Source organism: Oratosquilla oratoria, chromosome 19 (assembly GCF_046742065.1).
Source record: "Oratosquilla oratoria isolate Oo_2021 chromosome 19, ASM4674206v1, whole genome shotgun sequence".
Lineage (NCBI taxonomy): Eukaryota > Metazoa > Arthropoda > Malacostraca > Stomatopoda > Squillidae > Oratosquilla > Oratosquilla oratoria.
In genome coordinates this window covers 3,842,045-3,863,556 of record NC_134795.1, presented here as the reverse complement: position 1 = coordinate 3,863,556, position 21,512 = coordinate 3,842,045, and the positions used below count along the sequence as shown (strand labels likewise).

Below are 21,512 nucleotides of genomic sequence, written 5' to 3'. Positions count from 1 at the left end.
AAATTTCCGTCGTTAATAAAGCCCTGGTCACTGATGGATGTGAGCCCAAATAAGTATGATAACAAGGTTCCTAGATCAGACCATTAACCAATCAACCTAACAAACTCGTTCTCAGTCACTAAAGGAAACTACGGCGTTTCTAGTATTTCCCATTTCTAGATTTCCATACTAGGGGTCCCTGGAAACGGCCAAAATAACAGCACAAAGCAATTCAAGATAAATTTAGAAGAAAAAAATATATATTTACATGGAGAGCTGAGGTTTCCGAAATAAAGCAGAAGAGAAATTAAATCAACTGTAAAGAGAAATAGTGTTCGCTTGCACAACTAAAATTAACTAAAGTTTTGGGTTAAAGTTTGGAAAGCAGACAATTAGAACAGGTTACTGATAACAACAGGAACAATGATATCAATAAAAATGAAAATGATGATAACTACAACAACGATAATAGTAATAATATTGAAAGTACATAAACGAAAATGAAAACAATTTAATAATGATAATACCAATAACAATGACTATAATAAAACAAGCCAAAAAATGGCCATTTCGGACTCTGTTAACGACGACCCCTGGCCCTCAAAAAGAAGACTTAACGTTATACCAATGTTGAACACATACGAAAGACAAAATAAATAAATAAATAAATAAACAAAAAATTCTTCATGAAAGAAAAAGACCTGGCACTACGTCAGGTCAATTTTATGCTGTCATTGCCCGAGCCGTTACAGTGCCACTGGTGCAGAAAACAAATGCAATCTTTGCTGTTAATAACATCTTCGGCTCTAGAGACCTCTTGGTCATGCTGAGTCACCGTCGAGGAAGTGCCATAGCACTGCTGGGAAATAACCTGGGATGACGTCATAGTGCCACTGACAATGACGCAAGAATGCTGGGAAATAAACTTGACATTATAAGATGTCATAAAGCCAGTGGTAATGATTCACGATTGCCTGAAAATATCCTTAGCGTTAGGACGATATTACAGTGCTACTGATAACGATATAGGAATACTGAACGATTACCTTAGTGCCAGAGTTTACGTTAGATACAACAAAATGTCAAAAAGCTTCTAAAAAAAAATGTAATGAAAATAACCTACTGATATGGATAACGTTATCACCCCAACTAATGACGTACAACTCTGACGTCCTGTCATATAGGGTGCCAATGACGTCACGATGGCACTGATAATGACGTAGAAATGCCAATGTCCTGCCATGCGAGGTTCCAATCAACTGGCACTAACGGCAGCAAACACAAGCATAGGGGCAAGTCAACAGTGTGTTAGCGCGGCACTGAGGGAGGGAGGGAGGGAGAGAAGGGAGAGAGGGAGGGAGGGAGAGAAGGAGGGAAGGAGGGAGTCAACAGCTTGTTAACATGATGGGGGGGATTGAAGGAAATGTCAACAGAGTTCTGGAATGGAAGACGGAAGAACGAGAATGGAGAAGAATGGGAAAGAACGGGACGGGAGAAAGAAAGAGGCGCGCAGGGCTGCAAGAACGGGGGAAAGAATTACACAGGGTTTTCTTCGTCCACAGACTCTACCGTCCCTTCAAGAAGGTTAGCTCACGTTTCTAAGGAATACTGATGGATATGCGAGGTTTAGGGAAAGGAGAGATGGCATGCATGAAGGAAGAACAGGGAGTGAAGACGGGAATCAGAAGACACAAAAAAAAGTGAGAGATGTTTGAAATAAGAGACTACAAACGTAGAGGGCAAACGTGAGAGTAAAAATGGATTAAAGTGGATTTGTAAATAGGATAAGAAAATCCAATACAAGAGAAAGACAGGAAGAGAAAAGAGTAGAAAAGGAAGAGTACGGGAGGAAACTCTCTTCCCAAAGATATCTTGACATTTCCTTTCTTCCACATTACATATACTTGCATATATGCATACATCCCTCAATACATACTTACCATATATATATATATATATATATATATATATATATAGATGTGTGTGTGTGTGTGTGTGTGTGTGTGTGTGTGTGTGTGTGTGTGTGTGTGTGTGTGTGTGTGTGTGTGTGTGTGTGTGTGTATAACATGGAAGAACTAGAACCGGATATGCAAGAGGAGAATGGGGAGGGAAGCAGGAGACTAAGAGAGAAACGCAGGTGAAGATGTAAACATGGATGAGATAAAAAGGAAGACAATGAAGAACTAAAAAAAAAAAGAGAGAGAGAGAGAGAGAGAGAGAGAGAGAGAGAGAGAGAGAGAGAGAGAGAGAGAGAGAGAGAGAGAGAGAGAGAGAGAGAGAGAGAGAGAGAGAATGGAAACGGAAATTATGGTGGGAGTGATTATGAGAGCGTAGAGAGAGCTAATGAGCAGCGGGCAAGTACAGTGTCCTGGCAGGAGGGACTATGAAAGACGAAAAAAAAAAAAAAAAAAAAAACGAGAATAAGAAAAATAGGGAAGGAAGAAAGAAAGATAATGGAGAAACAGCAGATGGGGATTAGCAGAAGAAAGAGAGGAGAGAGGAATGAAGCAATAGAAGAAAAATGGAAGAGGAATTGAGGAAGAAAATGTTTAAAAACATATCGAACAAAAAGAAGGAGGATAAAGATGAGAAAGAAGAAGAAATGCTGATGGAAAGGGTGAAGGGAGACGAAAGAAGAATAAGCGGGGAAGGAGAAAGAGAAAGGGATACGAAGAGTAATAAGAAGGCAAAGAAGAAGGGACGAAGAAGGGAGGAGAAGGAGGAGGAGGAGGAGAAGGAGGAGGGAGAGAAGAAGCCGACGGCGCACATATGCATCATCCAATATCATTTATTAATTACATTTATCAAACGTAATTAACCGTTTATCATGAGGAAGGAGGGGGCGAGGAGGTGGTGGAGGAGGAAGAAGAGGAAGGAGTTGGAGGAGGAGAACCAGGAGGATGAGGATGAGGAGGAGAGGGAGGAGGTGGAGTTGGAGGAGGTGGAGTGGGAGCAGGAGAGAGAAGAGGAGTGGGAGGAGGAGTAGTGGGAGGAGGAGGAGGAGGAGTGGGAGGAGGAGGGGTGGGAGGAGTAGGAGTGGGAGGAGGAGGAGGGGAGGAAGCTGAAGAGGAGGAGGCGAAAGAGAAGAAGAAGGATGAGGAGGAGGCGACAGAAAAAAATTAGGAGGATGAGGGGAAGGAGACAAAAGTAAAGGAGGAGGAGGAGGAGGAGGAGGAGGAGGAGGAGGAGGAGGAGGAGAAGGAGGAGGAGGAGGAGGAGGAGGAGCCGAAAGAATAAGAAGACGGCTGAGGAGAAGGCGAAAGAGAAAAAAAGAGGAGGATGAGTGGAAGGAGACAAAAGTGAAGGAAAAAAAGTTAAGGAGGAGGAGGAGGAGGAGGAGGAGGAGGAGGAGGAGGAGGAGGAGGAGGAGGAGGAGGAGGAGGAGGAGGAGGAGGAGGAGATGGACGGAGACAACCATAGAAGCAATGGAGAGAAGGCAGAGATAGTGGGAAAGAAGATTGAGTTGAGGACCGGGGAGAGTAGCAAGTTGGGGAGATCAGGGAAGGGGGGGGGGGACGTTGAGAGCGGAGTTCAACACAAGAAGAAATCTTTCAGGGAGACACACAAGCTCAAGACTCTTTTGGTAGTAGTTGTACCCACAAAAGTACGTTTATGGGAGGACACACGTATATTAAAGGAAAAGGAGAAGCATGAGAGAAAAAGAGAGGAGGTGGAAAGGGAGGAGAGGAAGGATGACATTGTGAAAGAGAAGTGAAGAAGGAGTAGGATGACTGTGAAATTGTGAAAGGAAAATGGGTTAGTAAATAAATATGAAAAAAAAATCGTCTTTCTTCGTCTTCTCGCATTCTGCTATCTTGGACGCGTCTCGAAATGGTGCTTGTACACCAACTTGCTCACGTTGAAAAAAAATACACTTATAAATAAAAAACGGCTCCTCCCGTCCGGGGCAATATAGTGCGTGTACCCAGGAATACGCGTAAACATACACACATGTATACGTCTACTGTATGTGGTTGGGTGTATGTGTGTGTGCATACGTATGCATGTGCGTATATATGTTAGCGCGCAGGCCCGTGTGTGTATGTGTATCTGCATTAGTGTACGCATGTGTGTATATGTGTATATATATGTATATATATATGTGTGTATATATATATATATATATATATACACTTCTGTAGGTATACATGTATGTACATTGGAACATTGTGCAAGTACATATGTACATGTATGTAGACATTCCAATCAAGGAGGTGATTCGGCACGACGAGAACCAATCCCAAATGACACGACGAATCAAATCCACACATCACCCAATCACTGCCAATCAGTCCTGGAAGAACGGCAGTCCATCCGCGGATCATCAGCGTCAATATTACGAATAACTTTCGTTCAGTCACTGTCGTTCATTAGGAGTATCAACGCCAGTCACTCCATTAACCTGACTAAGCAAACGAAGAAATATGATTTGTGTTCGTTCAGGTATGAAGATTATATTTGTGAATGGTCGACTATGACCTTATAACTATTCCCAGGGACTCTTGAGTATCGTCACATAGTATTCCTTGCCAAAGCTAACTATCTTCAGTTTTCTGTCTCCAAGGACATAGACTATCGTCAAATACTATCCCTAAATAAAGCTGACTATCATTAACTACTAAGCCTAAAAACGACTATCATCCACTACTCTTCATAGGGACAGTGGTCTACCATCATTTGTCCCTTTTAGTAATGATGTCAACTATCAAACACTATTCGGAAGGCTGACTATCAGGTACTATTCTCGGGCACAGATGATTTGGATAAAATACTATTCTTCCGGGTAGATGAATATTATTTGTGCCCCAGGTAAGTTAGTAACTGAATAGTTGACTATCATCAAATACTATTCCTGGGGGTATACTATCACTGGGGATAGTTGACTACTATAAAATACTATCCTTCGGGGGTAAACTATCATCATATACAATCCTTGGGTATGGTTGCCAACCATGAATTACTATTCTTAGAGATAGCTGAAAACTGAATACTATTTTTTAGGGATATGGACCAATTCGTGCAAGAAGCTTGATTACCTAAAGTCTTGTCCCTCTGTAAGACCCAGACATCGCGGTGCTCCTTTGCAGGAGATTCTGTCTTGGTCTCCGTCTTCGGCTGGAGGAGAGTAGGTCGAAATAGCGTCCCCGACATTTATATATGAAAGAAACAGTACAACTCATCGTACGGCTGACAACGACGTAGCACCAACGCAGTTGTCGTACGTCCGGCACCAATGTTTTCTCCTCCATCCACCTTATCCTCCTCCACACACTCCACCCTCTTCGTCTGTCCTCGATCTTGGTCCTTCCTTTCCTTGGTTCTTCCTTGGTCCTTCCTTGGTCCTTCCTTCCTTAGTCCTTCCTTTTCCCCCATCTTTTCCTCTCCTCTCTCTTTCTATATCCCTATGATTCCCTTTCCCCCCTTTCACTATGTCATACACCCATGTTCTGACACCCCCTTGTCTCCCTCTCTCCCTCCCTCACTCTCTCTTTCTCTCTCTTTCTCTCTCTCGATTTACCCATCTCTCCCTCTCTTTCTCTCTATTTGCCCATCTTTCTCTCTCTCTCTCTCTCTCTCTCTCTCTCTCTCTCTCTCTCTCTCTCTCTCTCTCTCTCTCTCTCTCTCCACCCCAACGTTAATCTACCTAATGTGATCAAGCAATCAATCGGGTAGCGGGAGTTAGATTGGAACCTAGTTATGGCTAATTTGAACGTTCTCCCGGCGAGCTCGACACTCCCTTCCCTTACTCCCTCACTCACTCCCAAGCATCCATCCCACTTCCACTCCCTTCTTCCTCTTTCATTTCTTCCCTCTCTCTTTCCCTCCCTCCCCACTTCTCTCTCTCTCCCTCTCCTCTTCCCCCCCTCTCTCTCTCTCTCTCTCTCTCTCTCTCTCTCTCTCTCTCTCTGCTTCACTCTCTCTCCTACCTCACAAGCCCGACTCCCACTCTACCTGACAACTCCCACCACTTCCTCTTTACTACTCCTCCCTACTCTCCTCCCTCCTCAACCTTCCTTTCCTTATTTCTCACTCCCTTCTTAATACCTTCCCAACTCCCCTATTCCATAACTCCCTTTTCCTCACTCACATCAAACTTCCCATTTTCTTTCTAACTTCTTCCAACCACCCTCCTTTTCTTCAAGTTATAGAAGCGCTGGTTATTGCCACAAAAAAATTGCTGATATTTTCCATTTTGTCATTTTCCTTCACCTCCGTCCTCTCTCTCTTTCTCTCTCTCTCTCTCTCTCTCTCTCTCTCTCTCTCTCTCTCTCTCTCTCTCTCTCTCTCTCTCTCTCTCTCTCTCTTTCAATCTCTCCCCACCTCTCTATGCCCCGTAGTAGCCTCTCACGTAGTCGTTCTCTCCCCTACAACTTTGCCAGCTCCGCCTCCCCTGTCCAATACTCACCTCACATTCCGGGCATTCAAGTCACAGGGTTACGATGCACTGCCCTGCTAGTAAAAATCGCCTGAAGTCAAGCGGAACCAAAACAAAGAGGACTTTGTACAAAAGAGTTCCTGGCCTCAAACTTCTGGAGTGTCGGAAGCTACCCCAGACCCGTTTCGAAGACCTGGGGGAGCCTGAGACCAGGTTCCTCTTGGGCTGCCACGATCTATATTTCTAGATATCGTTACCTGAATTCTTAGAGGATGTCTCCTAGTTGCCAGTAAGTCATTTTTTGGACCTTAAACTTTAGTGGATTACAAATTTCGGGAGTGCGAGCGAGGCTACATAGATTAAGAAGGGGTACGAAAAATATCAAGAACCATTATCCTAGACTGACCCCATCCTCCTTCAGAAAAAGACGCAGGTCTTCCATCTGCAGTAGGACCTCGTTAGGCATTAGTCTGGCAAAAATACGTGCGTCACCTCGGGTTAAGCGATAATCCCAATAGTTTTAACGAGCCACCCCACCCCCCTTTCGTCGTATCATTCGTTTGTCTTTCTGTCTGTCTCAGTCTGTTTGTCTGTCTCTATTTGTCTGTCTTTTTCTGTCTACCTGACACTTGTGTAGTCTATATAATACTCTCCCTCTGTTTGCTGCCAATTCATTTTGATATTTCTCCTGTTTCTTATAAATCTGTGCACTCGTTTGTGTGTGTGTGTGTGTGTGTGTGTGTGTGTGTGTGTGTGTGTGTGTGTGTGTGTGTGTGTGTGTGTGTGTGTGTGTGTGTGTGTGTGTGTGTGTGTGTGTGTGTGTGTGTGTGTGTGTGTGTGTGTGTGTGTGTGTGTGTGAAACTGTTTAGAAGGAGGGCACCGTGTTAAAAAGCATCTAATCCCCTTTAATCTGTTCTTCATTGTATAGCTTCTCCTGTGCGAAGCGGCAGTCGATTCTAATCAGTCTTGAAAATATCTTCATCGATCGGAACACCATCTTTGTTCTGATTGTCGGCAGACAATTCTATTTACCTGAAGAGGGATAACCCCACACCCCACCCCCGGCAGGCACAGGGGCCAAAAGCTACCTCGACTGACCCATTTGCGAGTCATAAACATCATACTATCCACCGGCTGGCGATTTCACTCAACTGAAGGAAGCTCCAAAAATCATCAATAGAGTCTCTACCAGGTGCCATGGGACGGCAGGGGTCGACAAGAACAGAGAGTGCCAAGCAGGGACACACAGAGAGAGAGAGAGAGAGAGAGAGAGCAGAATCCTCCTGCCAGACGCCACCAAAAGGTGACTGGCGGTGTCCAGCGGCGCGAGCCCGAATCAGACAATGGCTGGCAATGGCACACAGTGTCAATTAGAGCACGAGTGCCCAGCAAAAACAAGAACAGGGCGTCATCTAATCACTCCTGGTCAACTGCTCAAAGTGCTGATTACTCCATGATCGCCAGGAAACAGACCAAGAGGAAAAAGAAAAAGGAAGTGGCCGGCTGGCGGAAAGGGAAGAGGAGGAAACGGAGGAAGAGGAGGGACAAGAGAAAGAGGACTTTGAGGAGGTTGGGACGGTTGGAGAGGTTGAAGAAGATGGAGAGGTTGGGAGAAGTTGGAGAGGTTGAGAGAAGTTAGAGAGGTTGGGAGAGGGCAGGAGAGATAGGAGAGGATGAGAAAGGTCGAGTTCAGTCTAGGGGAGATTGGGGTAAGGCGGGGAAGGTTGGGAGAGAAAGGCGGGAGGCTGGGGGGGGGATTTGGACTAAGTTGGAAAGACTGTGAACGTGGAAGGAGGTTAGGGAGGAACTGAGGTTAGACGTGGATTAAAAAGGAAGATTTGAAGGCTGGGAGGGTAGGGAGTGGTGTTGCGGAATGGGTGGGTTGGGCCAAGGAGGATGGATATCTTAATGTAAAATGGGAGGAGGTTTGAGGCGGGTACTGAAGGTTCGACAACAGATTAGGGAGTTAAGGGGAATTTCGTGAAACGGTAGGGAATGGTGGGAGGAAGTGTGTCGGGATACTGTGCTTATACTGAAAACGAAGGGGAATGGACGTGGGGGAAAATGTGGGTTTCAGAAAACGGGGGACTGTGAAAGAAGAGAATATGTTTAGAGAAAACGGGGGGAATCGAGGGATAGTTCGGGAATGCACATAGGTGCAGCGCACGCGCGCGAGAACACACATACGGACGCACGCACGCACGCACGCACGCACACACACACACACACACACACACACACACACACACACACACACACACACACACACACACACACACACACACACACACACACACACACACACACACATACACGACTCGGTGGCGCGGTTGGTAGTCTCCGACTGTCACTACGGCGGTCCGGGTTCGAATCCTGCCCAGGCCTGAAATAATTTCAGTATCACTGTGCTTCGAGTCGTTACTCCAACTCTCATGGGCGGGGAGTTGGGGGTGTGTGTGCGTGTAAGGTCACAGTATTACCCATAGATCGGTCATACGAGCTCTGAGCTCTCTTCCGGGAGGGAAATAGCTGTCGATCACGAGTCCAACACGTGATCCAAAGACCAAGGTGAATCTCTCTCTCTCTCACACACACACATACACATACACACACACAGACGAGAGAGAGAGAGAGAGAGAGAGAGAGAGAGAGAGAGAGAGAGAGAGAGAGAGAGAGAGAGAGAGAGAGAGATATGATGGGGAGCTTTTAGGGTTGAACAGTGTAAGGGTGAAGCCGTGAAGGAATACCACCAGAGGACAAGACTCAAACACGGAATAAAGAACATAAAGAGCCCGCCCGATAGTTACGGGCAGAGGAGGGAATAAAAAGGAGAGTCAAGAGTTGGGGGAAAAATCTAGGGAAAACTAGAGGGAGGGGTGAAGGGAAACGGAGGGAGGAGAAGGTGGGAGGGGAAGGAGAGGGGAAGGGAGTTGCAGAATCAAAGGGGAAGGTTGGGAAGGAGTCTCTTAAGAGGAGAATGTTGTTGGTTGATATATAACGAGGAGGGGAGGCGCACTGAAGAGGAGGAGGAGGAGGAGGAAGAGAAAGAGGTGGAGAAGGTGGAGGATGAGGTCGAGGAGGTGGAGGGAGAGGAGGAGGCACAACAACGAAAGGCTGAGAGAGGCGGAGGAAGAAAAAACGAAGCGGACACAGGAATGCCGATGGAAACAGTGAAAAGAGAGAAAGCGAGAGGAGAGACAGAGACCGACAGACAGACAGACAGACACAGACACAGACACACACACACACACACAGACACACACACACACACACACACACACACACACACACACACACACACACACACACACACACACACACACAGAGAGAGAGAGAGAGAGAGAGAGAGAGAGAGAGAGAGAGAGAGAGAGAGAGAGAGAGAGAGAGAGAGAGAGAGAGAGAGAGAGAGAGGCAGACAGAACTAAACGGGAACAGACACGCACACATACCTATTATATATATATACATACATACATATATATATATATATATATATATATATATACATATATACATATATATATATATATGTATATATATATGTATATATATATATATATATACCCAGACAGATAGACGAAGAAAGAGTGGGGGGTGGGTATAGAGAGTGAGAGAAAAAGAGATATAAAAAGCCCAAGTTTACCCGAATAGACATTTTAGTGTAATGGGATGTCCACCCGCTTTCTCATGCATCTGTTCCTTAGCTTCCTGGTGATCTCTTCACCACTGAATAAAATCGTTAGTCATTCAATAACTACCACTAGTTCCTGGCTTACGGACCCCCTTGTGAAACAATGTGGACCCCCCCCCCCCAGTAGGTCCACGGACCCCAGGTTGAGGCGAATAGAGGAATGGCGCAGTGTGTGGAGTGAGGGGAGAATGTGGAGTGAGGAGAGACGACTGCCCTAGCTGGAATAACACCATCACAATGGACGCAATTAGGCTGGGCCGGCCCTTTCTCCTCCCCTTCCTCCTCCTCTGCCCCCTCCACCTCTTCTTCCTCCGCCCCCTCCTCCTCTTCTTCCTCTACCCCCTTCCCCTGCGCCTCCTCCTTCTCCTTCTCCTCCTCCTCCTCCTCCTCCTCCTCCTCCTCCTCTTCCTTTGCTCCTTCCTCCTCTTCTTCTGCCCTTATTCCTCCCCCTTCTCTTCTACCTCCTGCTACTCCTCTTCGCGTTCTTCCTCTGTGCCCTCGTTATCTATTCTGACGCCAATTCTGGCTCCTCTTCCTCCTCCTTGCCCTCCTGCTCCTCCTCCTCCTCCTTTTCTTCCTCCTCCTCCTCCTCTATCTCATTTTGTTCTTCCTGGTCCTTCTCTTCGAGTTCTTCCTCCATGTCTCTGCCACCTTCTTTTCTAGCCCCTCCTCCTCCTCCTCCTCCTCCTCCTCCTCCTCCTCCTCCTCCTCTTCCTCCCACCTCTCTTCCTCCTCCACCACCTCCTCTTCTCTTTCCTTGCATCGGTATTTTCCTCTTCTCTGACTTTTTCCTCGTGTCCCTCCCACGCCGTCCATAGTCTGCATCTATCTGTGTGCTCTCCCTCCCTCCATCTTTCTTGCTCTCTCTCTCTCTCTCTCTCTCTCTCTTTCTCTCTCTCTCTTTCTCTGTTCCTGTCTGTCTGTCTGTGTGTGTATGTATGTCTGTATGTCTGCCTGTCTCTCTCCAAACTTTCTATATCACCCTTCACCCTGCTCTTAATTTTCTCAACTCTGTCTCCCCTCCTCTTTCAGTTCCTCCTCTCCCTCTCTGGTCCTCTCCTCCCCCCCCCCGTTTCCTTTCCTCTTTTTTTTTTCGCTGCGCCGAGGTTCCCCCCTCCCGAAGCAATCCCTACAACATCCCTGAGCAACCATCAGCATTCCCCTAGATTCCCTTTGAAATTCCCCTGCAGCCTTTCAAGTTCCCCTGTCCGTCCCTACCTTAGTTTTCCGACTAGGGGAAAATGTGGAGGAGGAAATGGAGGTGGGAGGGAGGGAGGGAGGGAGGGAAAGGGAGAGCGGAGGGGGAGAAGTGGAGGGAGGGAGGCGAGCGAAGCCACAGGGATCGAGGAGGAAATGAAATGGAGGAAAACATGGAGTGAGGCTGTGGAGGGTAACTGAAGAATAGGATCACATACAAAAGTGGGAGGGAGAGAGGGAGAGGGGAGGGAGAGAGAGAGAAAGAGAGGAAGGGCGAGAGTGAGAAAGAGAGAAAGGGAGAGAGGGAGGGAGGGAGGGAGGGAGGGAGGGAGGGAGGGAGGGAGTGAGGGAGGGAGAATGCAAATGGAGGCTGTTTTGGTGAGAGTGGAGGGGAGTGAATATAAAAATGGTAATAGTCACGTGGAGAAAAGGAAGTATAGGAAAAGGTAGACCTAAGAAAAATTAAGAGAAATAGATGACAGCTTCCCAAGAACGCGTGGAACATGAATACACATCACACGGATATAACCAATCATACCAGGTCGAGGAGGCGACCCCCACCCTTCCCCTCGTGACGCCACCAACCAAGGGTCGTAAGCCAATCACTGACCAACAACCAACTAACCCAGACTTGACCAAAAATCCCTAAAGGCATCCTTTGAGTACGACCTTCAGTGAAGAAAAGTCTCGTGGTTGTGAACCTCGACTTCGTACTCGATCTACATACAACCCCATTACTATGTTCCTCTACCCTGGCCTTCCATCTCCACCCCATCTCCTTGGACTACCTGGAAGTCTTCCACCCTAAGCCCTCTCATCCCTCCTCCCTCCTTCCCTCCTCCCCCCCCCCTCCCTCCTCCCCGCCCTCGTATTTCCTTGGACTGTCTAGCATGTCTTAGTCCCTAACAGCCCTGTCCTTTCCGCCCTATACACATACACCATTATCTGCTACTTGTATGTCACTCGAGGGACTATCTAAATAACACGGACCTTTACTTTAATCATGGGGTACGGACAGTACGACCATGTTGGTCCTGTAGTCTAGAAATATATGTACACCTTTTTTCTATAGTTCTGGGTATACATTTTCTATAATTTTATCTATACGTTGTATAGATTGTTTGTGTGCAATGAAATCACATCATTAAACTGGCAGTTATGACCTGGGATTAAAATCGGATCACTCTTACAGTGATAAAAGACGGACTTGGTCATTCTGTGCCCGAGTTTGATCCTCGGTCGTGACAACTAGTATAGCTATTACTATGTATACATGATATGATTCTAGAAGTATCTATACATCATTCTAGATGTATGTAAGGACCAAAGACGGGTACCTACAGTGGTGATCTTGTAAGGCGAAAAAAAAACAGAGATGATAGTCTTCCTGAAACCTATTTTCTGCAACCCTCAATAATCTCATCTCCATCTGAAGTTAGGTCCCGAAAGGCTGACATTCGGTCTCTGGACTGAACTCAGGATCTCTGCCAAATCCGACTGCATTTCCTTTACCTTGAAGGAGTTATGCAACCGGAAACGGCGCCTAATCTTCTATTGATGTAAGCCGGTGACATACAGATACAATCTATACCTCAATACCAAATAGTTTGTAACATTACCGAATGACAATTTTCTTATCATTTCCTATTTTTTTTTTTTTTTTTTTTTAGTTAACGTGGTATTTTCGGCGCGATTGTACTTAACAGATTTATTATTTTTATCATAATAATAATTATTATTATTATTAATACTATCATTATAATTTTCATTATTATCATTATCATTATTATCATATTCATTATTATTATTGTCATCATCATTATTACCATTGGCCCCACGTACTACTGTCGACACATATCACCGAACTTTCCAAATATTTTTTCATTGAGTATCAAGATGTATATCATATATATATATATATATATATATATATATATATATATATATATATATATACACACATATATACACACAATAACAAGAATGAAGGGGACTGCAAGAGACCATGAGGCCTACACTAGGCAGTTCCATGCCCATTACCGCCTGTCATCCCCATCCATAAAGTTGTCTGAAACCGTTTTTTAAAACAACCGATAGTTTCAGCGCTCACTACATGGTTACTAAATCTATTCCATTCGTTGAGCACCCTATTAGTAAACCAAGTCTTGCCTATTTCCTTCTTAAATCTGAATTTATCCAGTTTAAATCCATTACTGCGAGTCCTGCCCTGTTGTCTTAATATGATTACCTTGTTTGCGTCACCCTTGTTAAACCCTTTGATCCACCTGAACACCTCTATTAGATCACCCCGCACTTTGTGTCTTTCCAGAGAGTGTAAATTAAGGTGTCTAAGCCCTTCTTTGTAAGGTAAATTTCTGAGCCCATGTTTTATTTTGGCCATGCTCCTTTGTACTGATTCCAGTGAATATATGTCCATTCTATAAGACGGAGACCAAAAATGTACCTCATAGTCAAGGATTGGTCTAACTAACGCTAGATAGAGTTTGAAAATTACCTCTGCACTTCTATTCGTAACCGTCCTAGTAATGAAACCTAATGATCTGTCTGCTTTATTCCTGGCGCTAATGCACTGTTTTCTGGATTTCAGGTCAGGACTCACTAGAACTTGCAAGTCTCTCGCACTTAGTTTTCTCTAAAAACGTGTTATCTAAGCTATGTTTATTTTCGGGGCTGTGTTCTGTAGAGATGACAGAAGCCCTTTAGGTTAGATCTCGCTTGTCTGGCAACCTTAATTTCATAGTTACGTTTCGCTGTGCGCGTATTCTTTTTAACCAGTTTTGCTTTATCGTTATATTTGGATCTAAAGTGTGTTTCCTCGTTTTTTATTCTTATGTAAATTCCTCTATTCATTCCGATCTCATGTTTCAGCCTGTCCGTCATCCATTTGGGAGTATTACTATTCTTCCGTACTGACTTGACGGGAATAAATTTATTTTGTGCATTTAAAATTATATCCGTTAGGTTACTATACATTTCGTCCAAATCGTTGACCTAGCTGTTGACCCCGCGCCTGCAAGTGACCTGAACCAAGGTGCACGTACCCTCCGTGACCCGAGTCTGACCGCGCTAATCACGTCCGGACTGACCGTATATCTGACCCCGTCACAGCCCCCTGGGTCGGTCCCGTAAGTGATCAAATGTCTCTCTCATTTTGTCAGAATTGGCTCTCCTGAAATCCGGTACTTGAACGTTATTCATACTTTTTAATTCTTTCCAAATAACATTAACTCTTATTTTTTTTATGATAGCTTCAGCCTTGCCTATCTCCCACTTTTACATTTTTTGTTAGGTGCTCATTATTTGTTAAGAGTAAGTCCAGAGTATTCTCTCCCCTGGTAGGATCGGTAATCATTTGTTTTAGGAAATTATGCTGCACCATGTCTAAGAACTTTTTTTTTTCTGATCTACTAAAATTTCCCAGTCAATGTTTCTATAATTAAAATCTCCCATGATCACAACGTTTTTGTACTGGGACGCCCTGCAAATTTCATGAATCATGGATTGCTCAGGTTAGGTCTATCTAGGACGCCAATAACAAGTTTCTTATCCTTGCCTATAATCTCCGCCCAAATAGATTTCGTACTATCCTCTTCCTTAAATTAATTTTTTATAATACAGTTTATTGTATTTTTAACTAAAAGTGCTACTCCTCCCCCACTCCTGCCAACCCTGTCACTGTGAAAAAACTTACATCCTTCTATCTTGATTTCGGGAAGCAAATGTCTATCAGCCATATTGATCCAGAATTCAGTAATAGTTATAATATCAAATATTTCTACGCATGCTTTACCTCGCAGTAAATAAATTTTATTTGTCACGATTCTGCTGTTTGTATAGTAAACTTTTAGTTTATCCTCCCTCCACCTGATTTGGTGATTCTTTACACAGTCCCTCACTAAGCTGTTTCTATTGCCTAAAGTATATTCCGATATTCCCCCCACCCGACTCCCACGTAATGTACATGGAAAAACTGCAATGCCTACTTCTCGCTCAAGGGATTCAGCAAAGAGCCGAAATCCTCTGAACGACAAGTGCACCCGTCCCTTGCATGTAGATGATTCTTACCGTAAAAGCGATCCCAGTTATCGACAAATGTTCATCCATTGGCCTTACAATATTTTGAAGTCTGCAATTTATTGCAATAGCCCTGGAATGCCACATGCCTCCAACTCGACGCCTCGGGGGATTCCACATACAACAGAAATATATCCCTTATTCCTAATCTTATCTAGCGCATCCCGAAACAGCGTAAACTATTCCCCACTCCCTAACTTACCTATGTCATTCCCACCAGCACTCAAACAAACAATGGGTTTCATACCTTCCCCGATTATACACTCTTCAATCCTGTCTCTAACATCACCTATCCCCTACCCGGGGAAACACACCTGGGTCCTATGCTTCCTATCTTTTTCACACAGGTTCCAAACATGGTTTGTCGTCCGTGTTTTGGGTCTTCGATCAAAGAACTCGACTCTCCTCTTTAAGGCCTTTGACAGTTTTCTCCAAGACAACATTTCTATTACATAGACAATGTACCTCTTCGGCGGTGATCACTGAAACACAAGCACTCGCCATCTCGCTGTTTGAAGCAGCTACCCCAGTACATATATATATATATATATATATATATATATTATATATATATATATATATATATATATACATATATATACACATACATACACAGACATACAGACACACACACAGACACACACACACACACACACATATATATATATATATATATATATATATATATATATATATATATACATACAGTATATATATGCACATTTCTGATTTATTATGTGTCTGGTTTGGGTACCCAGAACTGTAGATAAGCACGCAACTACTCCCCTCAAACCTTTCATCATACAAGCCAATCCTCCCCTATTGTATAACGCATTCAACCAAAGTAACCATTCAATGGACGGCATAACTAAAGAGGTTCTCAGATACTCCCCATCTCCTTCTAAAACTTTCCCTAAACTTTCCCATCAGTCTCTTAAACCCACTAAAAACTCCCCCCGAACCTGCTGTGCTAAATTCCAAAACTCCCCAAGACTTGCTGCTAAACTCCCCAGGTGCCCTTAACTCGGCGTCGTCATGGCAACCAGATGGTGGGCGAAGAACGGAAAGGGACGACGATAAATTGGATGACGTGGGCTTGTTAACGAGTACGGGCACTGTGGGAGGGGGGCGAGTGTGTGGAGGAACGGGGACGCGGGATTTGCTGTAAGGGAATGGAACAGAACAGAAAGGCCCGGAATCTTATGGAACGGCAGCTGCTAGGCCCAACTAGGTTTCCAGGCGCTGGAAGCTTAAAATTACCCACATGATGTTCATAGATTCACTCTAACTTCCCTTGCGGTTGCGTGCCTGTACAAGTGCAGTGAACTCATGGACCAAACAGGATCAGAATATAAAGACAAATACATCCACTTTACTCAAAGACTAAAATCCAACTTCATCGGTGATTCCAAGCTAGCCTACTAAACGTCATCAGGTCCAAGATAAAAATAAATAATGAATAAATAATAGGAGTAATGTATTCTGTGACCGATAATCTGTGCTTTCATTCTTGTGTATAACAGCCTGTCGATGGCGTGGGAATATAGAAGTGGGGAAAGAGATTTAAGGAGGGTAGAAGAAAGGAAGGATTGTAGAGGTTAAACAGGATCATCATTCTTCTCTGAATGAAGAATAATTTTCTTATCATAAAATAGTGTTGCGCGCTTCTGGTCCGTAAGGGACTCACTCAAGTTCCATACAGTACTCTTGTTATTTTATTCTGGCTATATCCATGCGATTTTATTTCACTGTGTAATATAAATGCGGACACCCAAAAATTACCCATATAAATATGACTTATGCTGTTGAGTATCTAATACATTTCTATACAAATTTCAAAATGGTATGGGTGCAGCAACACATAGAGATATATTTGCACCGTTTTGGCGCACGCTGTGTCGGATTCGAGTGTCTGCAATAATACGTTTTGATAAATCCCCCTTCCTTACCGAGTGCTACAAACTTTCCTGACGAGTGCCACACAATTTCATCAAGCTTTGTACCACTCTTTCGGTGCCAAAGGGGTGCCAAGGTGAGTGGACAAAATGGCAACAGTTTTACATTTGGGTCGGCCAAGTTTACACCGATTTTTACTTCGGTCGCACAGACCATGCCGTCGCAACGAGTCGATTCATCAGAGATTCGAAGGGAATGGAGGAGTGTCGGAGTGGATGTCTGAAAGGAGAGTGTTTCGTCAGCAATAACTAGCGCTTCTGTCCTTGGGGACAATATCCCACCGAAGAGGCGAAGTCATGGATGTGGTAAAGAAAAAAAAAAAAATAAGGCCGGCAGTAGAATAGAAGGATAGAAGACGTTAAAACATATCATCATTCTTATCTTTCTAAAAGGAGATTATTCTATCATAAGAGAATGACGATTGATTAGTCTGTATGTTACTAAAGTTCCTAAAATATCGAATATGTATATGAAACTTACGCAGTCAATACCACGTGTGGGGAAGGGAACAGCATGAAATAAAAGAGAAAGGAATGGCGTGCTGCCTCGTGGGATGGGATGCGGAGGTTGTATGCGGCGCGTCGAGGAAAATGATTGACTGACTGACTGACTGACTGTCAAGCAATTTATGTCTGGCAAAGTCGACTGGGGTAAAGTTAATGCTTTCGCCGTGATTTGAGACGCAGTGATTTCTATTCTGCTTGCTGCTAAGGGGACGTTTCTGTGATCACTGTGCGGACACGTATAAAGTGAATTGCTCTTGTATGTATGTATGTATGTATATATATATATATATATATATATATATATATATATATATATATATATATATATACATGAGAAATTTGCTAGTGAACAGCGACATCAATCAAACAATCTCCTTGACAGTGGCGCACGGGATTCGAACCCGCTGCATCTAGACCCAAACTTCCAAGACACCCGCCTTGTGTCCAGATGCAGCGGGTTCGAATCCCGTGCGCCACTGTCAAGGAGATTGTCTGATATATATATATATATATATATATATACAGTATATATATATATATATATATATATATATATATATATATATATAAAATCTCCGACAGCTGCCCTGGGGTTCGAACCGAGGTCTTGCTTCACACCAGGCCGGTACCATACAAACTGAGCTAAAGGAGCTTCAAAAGACTCCAACTATGAGTTCATCTAACTCCGAAAGAATCTAGGTAGACAGCTAACTGCCGTCTTCACCTATTTTCCACAGAGTCCTGAGCCACTACCTTGACCACAACCACATCCATAACCACAACCACCATAACCATAACCACAACCGCAACCACCACCACCAGCGCGACCACCAATCATGGAAGAAGAGTATGTTGTTAGACTCCGCTAACGACCCAGCAAGCTTGTTGTGAGTATCCAGTCTTGAAAGTTTCTGCACTCTGACGGGAATTATCTTCACTAATGATGCCCTGTAAGCGATTCCTGAATTTTTCAGATTACATTCAATTAGATTTATCTTATTTTATCTTATTTTATTTTAATTTATCTGTTTGTTTTTAGGTGAAGGTTGTATTATATACAGTTTTATTTTGTAAAAAAAAATATTCACCTATATTGTATGATGTTTTCTTAGAATATATATGTCATTAGTACAAGCTGTTCAGTAGGTTGGACTGTGAAACAAAATCGCTAGTTTGAATTGTGTTTCTTGATGCGTTAGGTCGTTATACTTTGTATTTTTATAGTGAATAATACTTGGATGGTAGAGCATATTTCGATGTTTGTTGCTTGGCTGAGTGTGTTTTGGATTCCAATTCTTGGGAAAGTGTATTTTGGCTTTGAATACTTGAATGTGTATGTATTTCAAGTTTGTTTATTTTATTAGTGTGTAGTGTATTTCATAATAAGCACTAGATTTTATATCTCCTTGTGTGTAGAGCATTTGATACTGTATATTAACTCGTTTATTTATTAGTGTTAAGTGTATTTTAAACTGATTACTAAATTTTACATTTATTTGTGTGCGGTATAATTCATGTTGACTTCAAAATTTTATATTAATTCACATGTAGTGTATGTTAGTGTGATTTCATATTCATCACTGAAGTGCATTTCTTATTGCGAATTAAATTCTATATTTACGTGTGTGTAGTTTTATGTTGAACAGTAAATTCCGTATTGTGTTCTATATTTCGTTAAGTTTAGTGTATTTCAATTTGAGCACTAAACTCCGTACTGTGTTGTACATTTCGTTTAGTTTAGTGTATTAGTGTCCAGCCATGACAGCGCACTTTATTTCTACAAACGTGCCTTACTGTATACATTACTTTGTAGTTTTATTGCCTTCCCTGGTGTGTTATGAACCAAGTGCACAGGTGTTCGATTTGTGCAGAACATCGTAAAGTGCGGAGTCGTTTCGAATTCAGTGGTGTTTCATTTGGCCAAAATGTGTCTCGAATTGTGTTATGTTTGGTTTGGCGTCAGGTGTTTTGAATTGTCCACATGCGTGATGACGTCATGTCGCACAAAGTTGGACGTAAACATTATGGGGCCTTACTTTAAACATTTGGCCAGCCTTGTCACATGCTTTTTACCATTACAAAGTAGAATTATACCTAGTTTTTTAGTTAAATGTATCTGGATTACTGGTTTATCTACGAAATCTACCAGTTATTTTCATAAATACACCCAATGAACTCAGTGAAATAATTGTTTCTAATGATAAAAAGTGGTCGCGAGAATACAATGTACATATTCTTTACTCCGTCTCTGGTAAGGCAAGTAGGCACTGAACTACGGCCGAAGTAATTCAGGAGCTTCGCATTGCAGAAGGAAAATTGTAGCTCAATGGATACACTAATCATTAAAATTTTATCATATTACTTTTAGTGCTGAGAAGAGAACACAAGGAGTGGTTTTACGATCTACTGAATGGTAGGCTGTCAGAGAATAGTCGAGTACTATTACCAGTAGAAAGTGCTTCTCCATTTGTTAATCTTATTTTTTTCACAGGACAATTATATTCAGTTATATCTATTATGTCATATACAGATCATCGTGTATAAAGCCACAATACATGTTCATTCATTGTAGCACCGATAACGGTACAAAATGTGACGATTTAAACAAAATACACAAATATTAAATGTGTGTGTTTCACCACGGTCTTGGATCACGTGTTGGTCTCGTGATTGACAGCTATTTCCCTCCAAAAAGAGAGCTCAGAGTTCATATATGACCGATCTATGGATAATATTGTGATCTTACACGCACACACACACCCAACTCCCCGTCCGCGTGAGTTGGAATAACGACTCACAGCCCAGCATTCCTGGAATTATTTCAGCCCTGGGCGGGATACGAACCCGGACCGCTGTAGTGGTGTGTGTGTGTGTGTGTGTGTGTGTGTGTGTGTGTGTGTGTGTGTGTGTGTGTGTGTGTGTGTGTGTGTGTGTGTGTGTGTGTGTGTGTGTGTGTGTGTGTGTGTGTATATGTGTGTGCGTGTGTGTGTATTTACCTAGTTGTATTATATGGGAAGGGACCTATGCTCGCGGTGACCCGTCTTTGTATCTTTCAGCATCAAGTTTTTTCTTAAAATCTTGAATAGTATTTGCACACACTGTATATTTGTGTGTGTGTGTGTGTGTGTGTGTGTGTGTGTGTGTGTGTGTGTGTGTGTGTGTGTGTGTGTGTGTGTGTGTGTGTGTGTGTGTGTGTGTACGTGTGTGTGTACGCGCGCGCACACACTTGTTCGAGTATTATATTGTAGAAGTATAAAGGGTGTATGTTAGGGATGCCTAGTTATGTTACGTATTCTTGTCTATCAATGTCATAAGCAGTCAGTACAATATTGATGTATCGTTTTAGGTCGCTATCTCGTTTTGCTGATAAACTAATGGAGCTTTTTTATGCAAAAATATCTTTTGATAGTGCAAATAAAGTGGAATGAATGCATATATATATATATATATATATATATATATTATATATATATATATATGTGTGTGTGTATATATATGTGCATATATATCATATATATATATATATATGTGTGTATATATGTGTGTGTGTGTGTGTGTGTTTACATATATGTGTATATATATCATATATGTATATATATATATATATATATACATATATATATATATATATATATGATGTAAGCGGAGTAAAACACAGGAGTCTTAGTCTTGAGTTTATTCCTGACTAGTTTTGCAGGTATGCTTTTTCAAA

At 43.0% G+C, this 21,512-nt stretch overlaps 1 protein-coding gene across 10 annotated transcripts in view; it reads right to left on the bottom strand.

Annotated features, from left to right (window-relative positions):
* The window catches only part of LOC143035703 (uncharacterized), a 687,713-nt gene that overhangs the window by 258,868 nt on the left and 407,333 nt on the right, over window positions 1–21,512 (bottom strand). The window contains exon 1 of one of the 10 annotated variants that reach the window (XM_076202579.1): window positions 5,016–5,087. The exons of the other annotated variants lie outside the window; for them this stretch is intronic. The gene's annotated coding sequence lies outside the window, so the exon portion shown is untranslated. Of the gene's footprint in view, window positions 1–5,015; window positions 5,088–21,512 lie in introns of those variants that run through there. 10 annotated transcript variants of the gene reach the window in all.